General features: G+C 44.3%; 1 pseudogene; it reads right to left on the bottom strand.

Moving 5' to 3' along the window:
- Positions 1–227: 227 nt before the first annotated feature.
- On the bottom strand, positions 228–404 carry LOC123485501 (annotated as a pseudogene).
- Between the last annotated feature and the right edge of the window lie 13,419 nt (positions 405–13,823).

Raw genomic sequence — 13,823 nt, 5'->3', positions numbered from 1 at the left:
CCTGTATCCTGTGGAGGTGACGAATAAATAATGATTAGAAGATTAATGCACCATTGATATCAGCTATCATAGTCAAGATAACGGTGACTGACTTGACCAGCACTCTCTTGCCATCATTGACATTGAGATGAACTTGCTCAAATGTGAAAATACAATATACATCACGATCCTAACAAATTAAAACTAAGCAACTGCGTTAACTCTGCATGATTTATCTTCACAATGACAGGGGGTGCACCGTTCCTGGAGGTACTGCAATACCAGGTCGATGCGTGGAGTGGACGGAGCAAGCCCCTATTCCATCTCCCTATTCCAAAAATCAATTTAATATATGGTCCCCAGATAGGGGACGTATCAGATATTAAACTGATAAGAACAGATTTTTTTTTTTTGGGAAAAATAATTTTTATTTTCATTTCACATTCAAATACAAGTACAAATTCAGTGCATAACGTTGTACATAACATGGGTTTACAAAAACAGTACCTTAACCGTATAAAAATAGCGAAACTCCTAAAAAAAAGTGCTGTTCTGAGGAACCTGACCAGCTAAAAGGCCAACATTCAAGAGATGCATGTAAACAATTGCCTCTAACAATCTCCCAAAGCTGATCTTTCAAAGGAATAAAAACTATTATAGAAATAAAAACATACAGATATACCAAAGGGAACTCTGAATAAACCTCAGTGTATATTGAATATTTACAAAGACTTAGCCTACATTTCAATTTAAACGACAGAATACAGTTATACATAGGCCTATATATAGGCTATAAAAAACGTTTACAAATAAGGGTATATCCCTTTCCGTCTATATTTAACAGATGTGATGCCCCACTTATCTATTTCGAATTGTATTTTTTTCCAAATTTCTTGTTTTATAAATTTAACCAATCCCGTCGGTGACCACTTGAGGGTGTCATTGACCGCACCACATCTGGCCTCCCAAAGTTTGGTCTTGATAAGGGACACCAGAGTTACTAATTCTAATAATTGCACCTTTTCCACATTTTTTAGTTCAAATTTGGCTACCCCTTCATAATCAATGTTTTTTAAAATATTAAAATCTATTTTAATTTTCTTCCAAACTATTTGGGCAAAAGAGCATTCCCATAAAACATGGGGAATTGTTTCAATTGCGAAACAGTTGTCCCTGGGACAAAATTTATTCAGGGTCAAATTATGATCATATAATGTTGAACGGACCGGAAGACGTCTGTGTAAAACAAGCCAATTAAAATCTTTCAGTCTGTTGTCTAAACCTTTTAATTGTGTCCGTAGCCAGGTGGAAGGTGATATTGGTAATCGGTCTCTAGGAAAACAATTTTCTATCAATTTCACATATAGCAGTCTGTGGTTGATTACATTTTCTTTTACTTTGCAGACAGGGTTTTTCCTTGCCCATTCAACTATTTTCTTAAAATGTAATGGGATAATTTCAGCTTTTGGCTTACTATTATCCCACTCCACCATAAACCTTAACGGTATGGACAGCCAGAATTTGATTAATATATTACATTTGTGTACAGAAGACGACAAAAGACAACAAACGTTTGAGTAGAACAACGCATCTAGTTTTAGAGGAATATGAGGGAAATCCCTTCCACCAGCCTCTATAGGCTGGTACATCCGATCTCTCCGGATGTACTCATATCCCCCCCAAAAGAAATTAAACAGTACACGTATGAACATTTTCCTTAGAGACACCGGCATGGGAAACACATATGCAAGGTGGAGTAATGAAGGCAGAATGTCCGCCTTCAGCACTAACACCTTGCCACTAAAAGATAATCGCCTCACTTTCCACAGTCCCAATCTTTTATTAAGCGAAAGTAGTTTTTCTTTCCAATTAACCATGTCATCTTTAATTTCATTTCCGAAAGATATCCCGAGCACTACCATTGGTCCTGTGCACACAGTCAAACCACATAACGGATCAGATCTCCATTTCCACTGTCCCATATATTTTATTTCTGTTTTATTCTTGTTAATCCTAGACCCGGAGGCAACAGAGAACTCATCAATGACTTTGATAACCTCTTTCAAGCTCAGGTCTGTCATGAGCCCTCTCACTCCACCGGGTTACCACCTTAATGTGTTTCCACTATCTTCCACTCTGCTCATCTCTCTCTCTCTACTCAGCCTAACTAGCTCCACCTGTCCCTGCTCTGCTCGGCTCTAATTACTCTGCCAGCTGCGCTGCATTACCCACTAACCTCTCCCAGTATTTAAAGTCCTGTCTTTCAGCTCTCCTTTGTCAGATCGTCTGCAAAGCTCACACCCGGAACCTGTGTGCTCGCGCTTCTGGCTCACCCTTGTTTTGTGACCCCGGACCTGCCTGATTCTTGGATACTCTTCTGCCCCCAGGAAAACCAGACCTGCTTTCTGCCATTACGACTCCTGACTACTCTTCGACCCCGGTAACTCTGACCAGCCTTCTGCCTTGCTACAACGTATTTGGATTTCCCTTGAACTGTACTTCTGCCTTGTTTCATCCGCCCCGTTGTGTCTGTGTTTCCTCCCCCCCCAGGACTTCTGGACCACCAACCACCGGCGTCATCGGACGCATCGCTGCCACTGGGGGGGGGCACAGACCCAGCACATTGGACGGGATAACCCCTGGAGCCTTCACTCACTCCCTACTTCCCTTTTCCCTTAAGTTTTAATAAACTTTCTGGTGTGACGCAATTGTGGTCCTCTTGTCGTCTGTCTGAACCGTGACAAGGTCGTCTTGTAAATATAAAATGGTGTCGTCCGCGTATTGTGAAATTTTTGGAATATCCCCTCCAGGTAATATAATGCCTTTGATGTTGTAATTTGTCCTAATGGCACATGCGAAAGGACTGATAAGAACAGATTTTTTTTTTTTTTTTTTTTGGGAAAAATAATTTTTATTTTCATTTCACATTCAAATACAAGTACAAATTAAGTGCATAACGTTGTACATAACATGGGTTTACAAAAACAGTACCTTAACCATATCAAAATAGCAAAACTACTAAAAAAAGTGCTGTTCTGAGGAACCTGACCAGCTAAAAGGCCTACATTTAATAGGAGCATGTAAACAATTGCCTCTAACAATCTCCCAAAGCTGATCTTTCAAAAGAATAAAAACAATTATAGAAATAAAAACATACACATATATCAAAGGGAACTCTGAATAAACCTCAGTGTATATTGAATATTTACAAAGACTACATTTCAATTTAAACGACAGAATACAGTTATACATAGGCCTATATATAGGCTATAAAAAACGTTTACAAAGAAGGGTATATCCCTTTCCATCTATGTTTAACAGATGTGATGCCCCACTTATCTATTTCGAATTGTATTTTTTTTCCAAATATCTTGTTTAATAAATTTTACCAATCCTGTCGGTGACCACTTGATTTTTTTTTTTTTTTTTTGTGGAAAAATAATTTTTATTTTGATTTCACATTCAAATACAAGTACAAATTCAGTGCATAACGTTGTACATAACATGGATTTACAAAAACAGTACCTTAACCGTATAAAAATAGCAAAACTCCTAAAAAAAAGTGCTGTTCTGAGGAACCTGACCAGCTAAAAGGCCTACATTCAAGAGAAGCATGTAAACAATTGCCTCTAACAATCTTCCAAAGCTGATCTTTCAAAGGAATAAAAACGATTATAGAAATAAAATCATATAAACCTCAGTGTAAATCAAATATTTACAAAGGCTTAGCCTACATTTCAATTTACATGACAGAATACAGTTATACATAGGCCTATATATAGGCTACAAAAAAAAAAACGTTTACAAAGAAGGGTAGATCCCTTTCCATCTATATTTAACAGACTCTCCCTGAACCCATTCCCTCGTAAATTTCTCCAAATCATTTGGATCTTTTAAATGTACTTCTTGTAAAAAACACACAGAGAAGCAAATGGAGGACAAATGGGAAAAAACAGTCGCCCTTTTAACGGGGTTCCTAAGCCCTCTAGCGTTTATGCTAGCTATGTTAAAAAGGGACGACATGGGGAAAGGAGGGAAGCGGACAAGTATCTAAATATGACATTAATTTCCAGACTCACTTTAAGTACAGTTCCTCGTTAGGAGGCCTGTCTGGGAAACGTTGGTCCCCGGCGGGAGGACTGTCCACAAAGATAGGGTTCGGGAAAACACTTTCCTCCTCAGAATGTTCCTCCTCAGTCAGTGTGGGTGCTGGAACACCGCTGGGTGCCAGACCGCTGCTGTCGGTAGAGCTCGCGCCTGACAGGGAAAGCAGAGTCTCCTCTGCGCTGCCCGGGTTTCCCGCGCTTTTCTCCTCAGACTCCCCGCTTGCAAAACAACTGAAACGATTCCCCCCCAGGGCGGACTCCTCCGTCGCCTCCATGCGGATGAGTGGGGAAACAGGGCTCATCTGCTTCCTCTTGACAGAGCACTTCCTCCTCTCTCCCACCGTGGTCCAGCTCTCCCGGAGCAGAGGGCGCGGTGGGCTCTCCCGTAGCCTCCTCCATTTGCTTGCTCCAGCTCCTGTCCCCCGCTCCGCTCTCCTCATGAGGTGATGATGGCGCCTCACTCCCGCTCTCCTCAGACTCTCGCAGTTCTCTCTCCATCACTAGCTCCTTCACGACCTCCTCAATAGCGCGTAGCTCTATAACTTTTCCCTCATCTGCTCTTTTCCCGCTCACCGCTCTGGCGTAGGAGGGGGCTGCCTTTGGGCAGTGACGGAACAGGTGCTCCTCTGAGCTGCACAGACTGCAGCGCTTAGGCACGGTGCAATCCCTCATTACATGGCCGAGGGCCCCACAGTTTCTGCACCTTGTCTGGGTGCAGGCATCAGCGAGGTGCCCGTACGTGCTGCACTTCCTGCAAAAACGAGGCTGCCCAGCATACATGAGGTAACCCCTGTCTGCACAGATAGAAAAAGACGCGGGAGGATGGAGGTAGCCATCATGGCCGCTCTCGTCTTCCTTTAGCAGCACGCGAAACTGCCTCTTCTCTGTCCAGATGCCTAGGGCGTCCTTAATGTCTCTCACTCCTGGCAAGATGGTCACATACCGGCTGAGGTAGCACACTAACGTTTCTTCAGTGACCCATGGGTTGAACATGTGCACCGTTAGCACCCTCAGATTGTGCCTGCACAGGGACTCAACTTGAAAGCTACTGAGGGCGGGTGCTGTCGAGTTCGCTCGGAAGAGCCCTCTCACCTCCTCCAGCCTGGTGATGGTGTAGAACGACACATCATAAAACTTCTCCGGTGTGTTTTGTTGCAGACAGTGCACATCGTCTGCTGTCAGGCGTAGAGGTCCAAAAATAACTTCCTTTCCAAAATTAACTCTTTCCATCAACTTTTCTTTTCCAGTCCATTGAAAACGCAGCGTGTTCTTCAGTCCGGCGGCTGCCGACTGTGACGTGGACGATGACGACATCGCTCCACCTTCAGGATCTCCTTGGTACTGCAACTTGATCTTGATCTTAGCCAAAAGGCCGAGAAGCGATACCGCAATGCTTTCGGGAGGAAGGGGCCGTTCTCCGACACGTCAAATTCGAATATGGTTACACCAAAATGAGCTCGGTAAGCTTTCCGCCAAATTTAAAAGATAATGCTTTTAGAAAATGGTGGCATAGAATGGGAGTTGATCAACGTCGGGAATAACCACGTTTGACTGTTACAAAGTAACAAGTTGGTAGGTTCTAAAGTCACGTGGTGATCCGCCCTCCAATCGGAAATGAGAGAAAGCGTTGTTAAATTAAAACCAGATTAACAGCTCAATTGGAATAATAATATATCACGGGTGGGAGGGAAACAATTTGGAGATAATACTATTGACATAACATTTGATCTTGTATCAAATATCTCTGGTAGCATTGCTGCCACAACGGAACTGAAGCAATTGTCCACTTGGTGGCACCAGAGTTCCATCGACCGTCGCTTTTTCCAAGCTGTCCTGTGTGGTACATCAAACTGCATTTGAATGTTGAACCACTTGACTTCAATACATCATCAATGCAAATAATGTGAACAATAAAAATAGCCTAAGTCTTTTTATTATTAAAATCTTTCTGTAGAGCCTTGTATGATAAGGACATTGTGAGGAGGCCTTCATAAAGTTGCACTCCTAAAATACTAGAGGCCAAACTTCAATGATGTCCATGGCACTGGACTGCATTGCGAGCTAGGCCGGAGCGGTCCTGGCGTATGGTCCTGGCTGCCTAAATGTGTCCTCCACATTATAAACTGTACAAACATGGCACTTTTGAGTCTTACTTTTACAATTAGGCTTACTCAGTCACTACAAGAAATGTCATATCATGGACATAAAATGCCATTAGGCCTAATGAAGATACAGTATATGTAAGTTACTTGGTTGGTGACTTGTCAATCAATCTGTATGCGCATTAGGGTTCAATATTTTCCCGGTATTTTACAAATGTTCCATCCCGAGAATAAATGTATTTCCTCCCAGGTAACCCGGTTTTAACCGAGAATAAATCACTTTTCTCCCGCAAAAACCGAAAGTGTCATTCAAAAGCATTGTAAAATTGTAAACGCATATATATGTCTGGATTTGATTAGAGCTTTGATCAGCATGAACATTCAAACCTGATTCTAACTGAGCCTGATGAGCCATATATTAAATATATTTTATGAGCACTACATTAACGACATTTAATGAACCCAAGCCCCAAAAAGCCCAAATGATTTTGCCATTATCCAATAGGCTACATACATGATACACTGTAGGCACATTACGACTTTTCATGCTACAAAAAGGGTCAATTTGTCAGCAAGGCACATCAATTAACGTAGTCCCAATCAATGGCAATTGCTGAACTTCATTAGGCAACATTTTAGGTGTTTTGTAACAGATGTCTATTTCCATTCATCAAATGGCACTAATAGGTTATACATGCGGTTTGGATGCTGAAATAATTTTGGAGTGGAAGAACATGCACAGAAGTAGCCTACATTTTGAATTGATTTGTTTGACAAATCAGATGAAAATATCATGACTGGTTGTGTTTATGCCACAATAAAAAGGTAATTCATTTTTACCGTAATGTTTAATTGACTACTTTATTATTAGGCACATTAAATATGTTTTCGTGCGCCTCAATAGAGACCCCCGAATGCACTCTGTTTTCATCAGAACATAAATGTGTGTAATTAGTTCATTGAACCCATTCCCTCGTAAATCGCTCCACATCATTTTGATCTTTTAAATGTACTTCTTGTAAAAAACACACAGAGAAGCAAATGGACGACAAATGGGAAGAAACAGTCGCCCTTTTAACAGGGTTCCTAAACCCTCTAGCGTTTATGCTAGCTATGTTAAAAATGGACGACATGGGGAAAGGAGGGAAGCGGACAAACTATCTAACTATGACATTAATTTTCAGACTCACTTTAAGTCCTCTTTAGGAGGCCTGTCTGGGAAACGGTGGTCCCCGGCGGGAGGACTGTCCACAAAGATAGGGTTCGGGAAAACACTTTCCTCCTCAGAATGTTCCTCCTCAGTCAGTGTGGGTGCTGGAACACCGCCAGGAGCCAGACCGCTGCTGTCCGTAGAGCTTGCGCCTGACCGGGAAAGCAGAGTCTCCTCTGCGCTGCCCGGGTTCCTCGCGCTTTTCTCCTCAGACTACCCGCTTGCAAAACAACTGAAACGATTCCCACCCCCCCAATGGCGGACTTCTCCGTCGCCTCCATGTGGATGAGTGAGGAAACAGGGCTCATCTGCTTGCTCTTGACAGAGCACTTCCTCCCCTCTCCCACAGTGGTCCAGCTCTCCGGAGCAGAGGGCGCGGTGGGCTCTCCCGTAGCCTCCTCCATTTGCTTGCTCCAACTCCTGTCCCCCGCTCCGCTCTCCTCATGAGGTGATGATGGTGCCTCACTGCCGCTCTCCTCAGACTCTCGCCGTTCTCTCTCCATCACTAGCTCCTCCACGACCTCCTCAATAGAGCATAGCTCTATAACTTCTCCCTCATCTGCTATTTTCCCGCTCACCGCTCTGGCGTCAGAGGGGGCTGCCTTTGGGCAGTGACGGAACAGGTGCTCCTCTGAGCTGCACAGACTGCAGCGCTTAGGCACGGTGCAATCCGTCATTACATGGCCGAGGGTCCCACAGTTTCTGCACCTTGTCTGGGTGCAGGCATCAGCGAGGTGCCCGTACGTGCTGCACTTCCTGCAGAAGCGAAGCTGCCCAGCATTCATGAGGTAGCCCCTGTCTGCACCGATTGAAAAAGACGCGGGAGGATGGAGGTAGCTATCATGGCCGCTCTCGTACTCCTTTAGCAGCACGCGAAACTGCCTCTTCCCTGTCCAGATGCCTAGGGCGTCCTTAATATCTCTCACTCCTGGCAAGATGGTCACGTACCGGCTGAGGTAGCACACTAGTGTTTCTTCAGTGACCCAGGGGTTGAACATGTGCACGGTTAGCACCCTCAGATTGTGCCTGCACAGGGACTCAACTTGAAAACTACTGAGGGTGGGTGCTGTCGCGTTCGTTCAGAAGAGCCCTCTCACCTCCTCCAGCCTGGTGATGGTGTAGAAAGACACATCATAGAACTTCTCGGGTGTGTTTTGTTGCAGACAGTGCACATCATCTGCTGTCAGCCGTAGAGGTCCAAAAATAACTTATTTTCCAAAACGAAATCTCTCCATCAAACTTTCTTTTCCAGTCCATTGAAAACGCAGTATTCTTCAGTCCAGCTGCTACCGACTGTGAAGTGGCAGATGACGACATCACTCCACCTTCAGGATCGCCTGGGTACTGCACCCGATCTTGATCTTAGCCAAAAGGCGAAAAGCTATATTGCAATGCTTTCAGCAGGAAGGGGCCGACATGTCAAATTCGATGATGGTTAAACCAAAATGAGCTCGGTAAGCTTTCTGCCAAATAACAAAGATAATGCTTTTAGAAAATGGTGGCATAGAATGGGAGTTGATCAATGTTGGGAATAACCACATTTGACTGTTACCAAGAAACAAGTTGGTAGGTTCTAAAGTCAAGTGGTGATTCGCCCTCCAATCAGAAATGAGAGAAACCGTTGTTAAATTAAAACAAGATTAACAGCTCAATTGGAATAATAATATATCACGGGTGGGGGGTAAACAATTTGGAGATAATAATATTGACATAACATTTGATCTTGTATCAAATATCTCTGGTAGCATTGCTGCCACAACGGAACTGAAGCAATTGTCCGCTTGGTGGAGTTCCACCGACCGTTGCTTTTTCCAATCTGTCCTATGTGGTACATCAAACTGCATTTGAATGTTGAACCACTTGACTTCAATACATCATCAATGCAAATAATATGAACATAAAAATAGCCTAAGTCTTTTTATTATTAAAATCTATAATTTAACAGATTCTCTGTGTTCGTATTCCATATTAACCACTCTCCATTTGTGATTTTCTGTGTTCATATGCCATATTAAATCACTCTCCATTTGTGATTTTCTGTGTTCGTATGCCATATTAATCACTCTCCCTTTCTGATTTTCTGTGTTAGTATTACTTATTATCCTCTCAGGGTTTTGTTTATATTATGATAGCATCCAATAATAGAGCATCAATTTCCCTTTGGTTCACTGGAACAAATGTTCATGAATAACTGAATGTTTGTCCTTTCTATAGTCCAGTCCAGTGGCCTGCCTGTTGGTAATGCTGCAATGATGGATCGTATTCCATCTCGGTGGTTGGACTGAAAAGACACACTGACTGCACCCTGTCTGTCTGTACCCTGTCTGTCTGTCTGTACCCTGTCTTCCAGTACCCTGTCTGTGTCAGTCTGTACCCAGTCTGTCTGTCTGTCTGTACCCTGTCTGTCTGTCTGTCTGTCTGTCTGCACCCTGTCTGTCTGTACCCTGTCTGTCTGTCTGTCTGTCTGTCTGTCTGCACCCTGTCTGTCTGTACCCTGTCTGTCTGTACCCTGTCTTCCAGTACCCTGTCTGTGTCAGTCTGTACCCAGTCTGTCTGTCTGTCTGTACCCTGTCTTCCAGTACCCTGTTTGTGTCAGTCTGTACCCAGTCTGTCAGTCGGTACCCTCGGTCTTACTGCCATGTGAGGAAGGCTGTCAGTTCATCCCTTGCATGCGTTGAGTGAACCCATGCATAGCATGCAAAGACTGTGCACTGAACCAGGGGAAGGGTTCAAACCCCCAGGACCACAAGCCTGTGTCTGACTGACCCCTGAACCTTGACCTGGTGACCTTGCTGCCTGACCAATAGGGAGACACACCAACCTTGGGTGCCGGAGATGTGGCGGCCTGCAATAGTACATCCAGGTCCATATGGAGCAGGTTAATAACCCCTGCTGGGGCCAAACACTGCCACACACACACACACAGGACAGAGATAAGCACTGGGATTACTGGGATATGTTACTAGGAAGGTCCTGGAGATGACTGGCGAGGTGTTACCGGTTGTAATGGTTGCAGAGATATAGATAGGCAGGTGAAAAGGTAGGTGGAGGATGGATGAAGAGGGTGATGAGGGTGAGGAGAAAGGAGAATATGGATGAAGAGGGTGATGGACTGACCAGAGAATGAGAGGAGGTGAGATCGTCAGAAAGGGGTGGCTGGAGTGATGGATGGATGGAGAAAGAGAATAAAGAAAGGAAAGCCGAAAACAAGGGGGAGAGGAGGTTGGAGACCAGACCATCCCTAGGAAAACAAGGGGGAAAGGAGGTTGGAGACCAAACCATCCCTAGGAAAACAAGGGGGAGAGGAGGTTGGAGACCAGACCATCCCTAGGAAAACAAGGGGGAGAGGAGGTTGGAGACCATCCCTAGGAAAACAAGGGGGAGAGGAGGTTGGAGACCAGACCATCCCTAGGAAAACAAGGGGGAGAGGAGGTTGGAGACCCGACCCCTAGGAAAACAAAGGGGAGAAGAGGTTGGAGACCAGACCATCCCTAGGAAAACAAGGGGGAGAGGAGGTTGGAGACCCGACCATCCCTAGGAAAACAAGGGGGAGAGGAGGTTGGAGACCAGACCATCCCTAGGAAAACAAGGAGGAGAGGAGGTTGGAGACCCGACCATCCCTAGGAAAACAAGGGGAGAGGCGGTTGGAGACCAGACCATCCCCTAGGAAAACAAGGGGGAGAGGAGGTTGGAGACCAGACCATCCCTAGGAAAACAAGGGGGAGAGGAGGTTGGAGACCATCCCTAGGAAAACAAGGGGGAGAGGAGGTTGGAGACCAGACCATCCCTAGGAAAACAAGGGGGAGAGGAGGTTGGAGACCAGACCATCCCTAGGAAAACAAGGGGGAGAGGGGGTTGGAGACCAGACCATCCCTAGAAAAACAAGGGGGAGAGGAATTTGGAGACCAGACCATCCCTAGGAAAACAAGGGGGAGAGGAGGTTGGAGACCAGACCATCCCTAGGAAAACAAGGGGGAGAGGAGGTTGGAGACCAGACCATCCCTAGGAAAACAAGGGGGAGAGGAGGTTGGAGACCCGACCATCCCTAGGAAAACAAGGGGGAGAGGAGGTTGGAGACCAGACCATCCCTAGGAAAACAAGGGGGAGAGGAGGTTGGAGACCAGACCATCCCTAGGAAAACAAGGGGGAGAGGAGGTTGGAGACCAGACCATCCCTAGGAAAACAAGGGGGAGAGGAGGTTGGAGACCATCCCTAGGAAAACAAGGGGGAGAGGAGGTTGGAGACCAGACCATCCCTAGGAAAACAAGGGGGAGAGGAGGTTGGAGACCATCCCTAGGAAAACAAGGGGGAGAGGAGGTTGGAGACCAGACCCTCCCTAGGAAAACAAGGGGGAGAGGAGGTTGGAGTCAACGAAGGTCTGTGGCTGGGGGGTGAAACTGTAAGACAGGTAGAATCTAGACAACAGCATCACTTCCTCCTATCAATTCTCAAGGTTCATTATAACTAAGTGAACCCAGTCAAAGGAGCATCACTTTGGTTTGCTTAAGTTTTATTTTGTTCCTCTACTGAGTAAATAACGTTGCATTGTAGTCAGGTGGCAGTCAGTGCCGTTTAAGATGAGGGAGGACGATTTTTATTTATTTATGAGCATGGCCTAATTTCTATTACAGCATATTGGATGACTGTCACTCATATTCCATTCACCCAGTTCAATGTAACATCTATAGGTTAAGGCTACTACATGATACTCACATTTTCCCTATACCCAGCATGAGGTTGCTACAACCGAGCCTATAAATGTAAGTTTGCAATGTTGGTGCACACTGGTCGAGAGAAAAATGTGAGGTGACAGACAGTGACACATTGACAGACAGTGACACATTCTATACCGCCTTGCACACTCTTCAAATCAAATCAAATTGTATTTGTCACATACACGTGTTTAGCAGATGTTATTGCGGGTGAAGCAAAATACTTGTGCTTCTAGCTCCGACAGTGCAGTAAAATCTAACAAGTAATATCTAACAATTTCACAACATATACCCAATACACACAAATCTAAGTAGTTTTTCCCGGCTGTATGTAATGATATAAAACACTTTCTGAGCTAATCATGTAAAACATAATACATAAAAAAATAAAATAGAGCAAAGTTTCCTAAGAGCTAGTCGGCGCCAGGTACATCCATCTCTTGCCTGCATCTAGCTGATATAGTGTGTAATCATTAGTCCAACAGTTGCATAGAAGAGTTTCCATTGGACAAATTCAGGTATGTTTATCCCCGTTTCGTTCCGTTTGCTTCCGTTTAAGAAAAGGTTTTCAACAGAATCGGCGGAATGAATACACCCCTGATCACACGTAAACACAGTTCACTTTCATATCAGCCACGTTGTATTCCTTCTTGCGTCTATGCGATCTCCTCCTCTCACCTTTTCCTTTGCTTGTGGACACCAGCTGTATGTGACCAGAGGAAAAAACCTTTCCAAGCCAAACCATATCATAACCGCTACACACGGCCTACATCGTTGTCACCATATTAGCTAAAGTAATGTCATAGCTAATTATTAAAACCAAAAGCTTACCTTGACTTGGAAGAGTTCCAGTGTTGTGTTGGATAGTCATAGCCAGCTAGCTAACATAGCGTCCCTCTGTTTGAGCCGGGTGTTTGAGTAGTCTAAACTAGCTAGCTGCATTTGCTAGCTGTGAAAGTGAAAGTGAAAAAAAATGACGAAATATCTCTCTCTCTCTCTCTTGCTTCTCATACATTTTTGAAGAAATTAATTTGTTCAAAACTGTTCAACTATTGTATTTTTCTCTCTTTGAGTCAACTAGTCACCACATTTCATGCACTGCAGTGCTAGCTAGCTGTAGCTTATGCTTTCAGTGCTAGATTAATTATCTGATCCTTTGATTGGGTGGACAACATGTCAGTTCATGCTGCAAGAACTCTGATAGGTTAGAGGACATCCTCCGGAAGTTATGATAATTACTGTGTAAGTCTATGGAAGGGGGTGAGAACCATGAGCCTCCTAGGTTTTGTATTGAAGTCAATGTACCCAGAGGAGGACAGAAGCTAGCTGTCCTCCATCTACACCATGGTGCTACCCTGCAGAGTGCTGTTGAGGCTACTTTAGCCCTTCATTGCAAAACAGTGTATTTTAATCAATTATTTGGTGACGTGAATATATTTAGTATTGTTTTATCTAAAAAGGAAAACGTTTTAAATGTTTCACTATTTGTATTTTTATGAAATTGACTGAAGATGGTCCTCCCCTTCCTCCTCTGAGGAGCCTCCACTGTTTTAGTCATATCTGTAGTCGGTCTGAGCAGGCAGTGTTGGGTCAACGTTTGGTTCTGCAGTTGGTCAGTATGTGTGGAAGTATATCCAGACTTGCTCTGCTTCTGGTGCTGTGGGGTCTATTCACAGCTGTTGAAGGTAAGAGAGATATTGCATGATCTATTTAA

This window comes from Coregonus clupeaformis, unplaced genomic scaffold (assembly GCF_020615455.1).
Source record: "Coregonus clupeaformis isolate EN_2021a unplaced genomic scaffold, ASM2061545v1 scaf0713, whole genome shotgun sequence".
In the NCBI taxonomy this organism is placed as follows: domain Eukaryota; kingdom Metazoa; phylum Chordata; class Actinopteri; order Salmoniformes; family Salmonidae; genus Coregonus; species Coregonus clupeaformis.
This window is presented reverse-complemented; position numbering and strand designations above follow the sequence as displayed.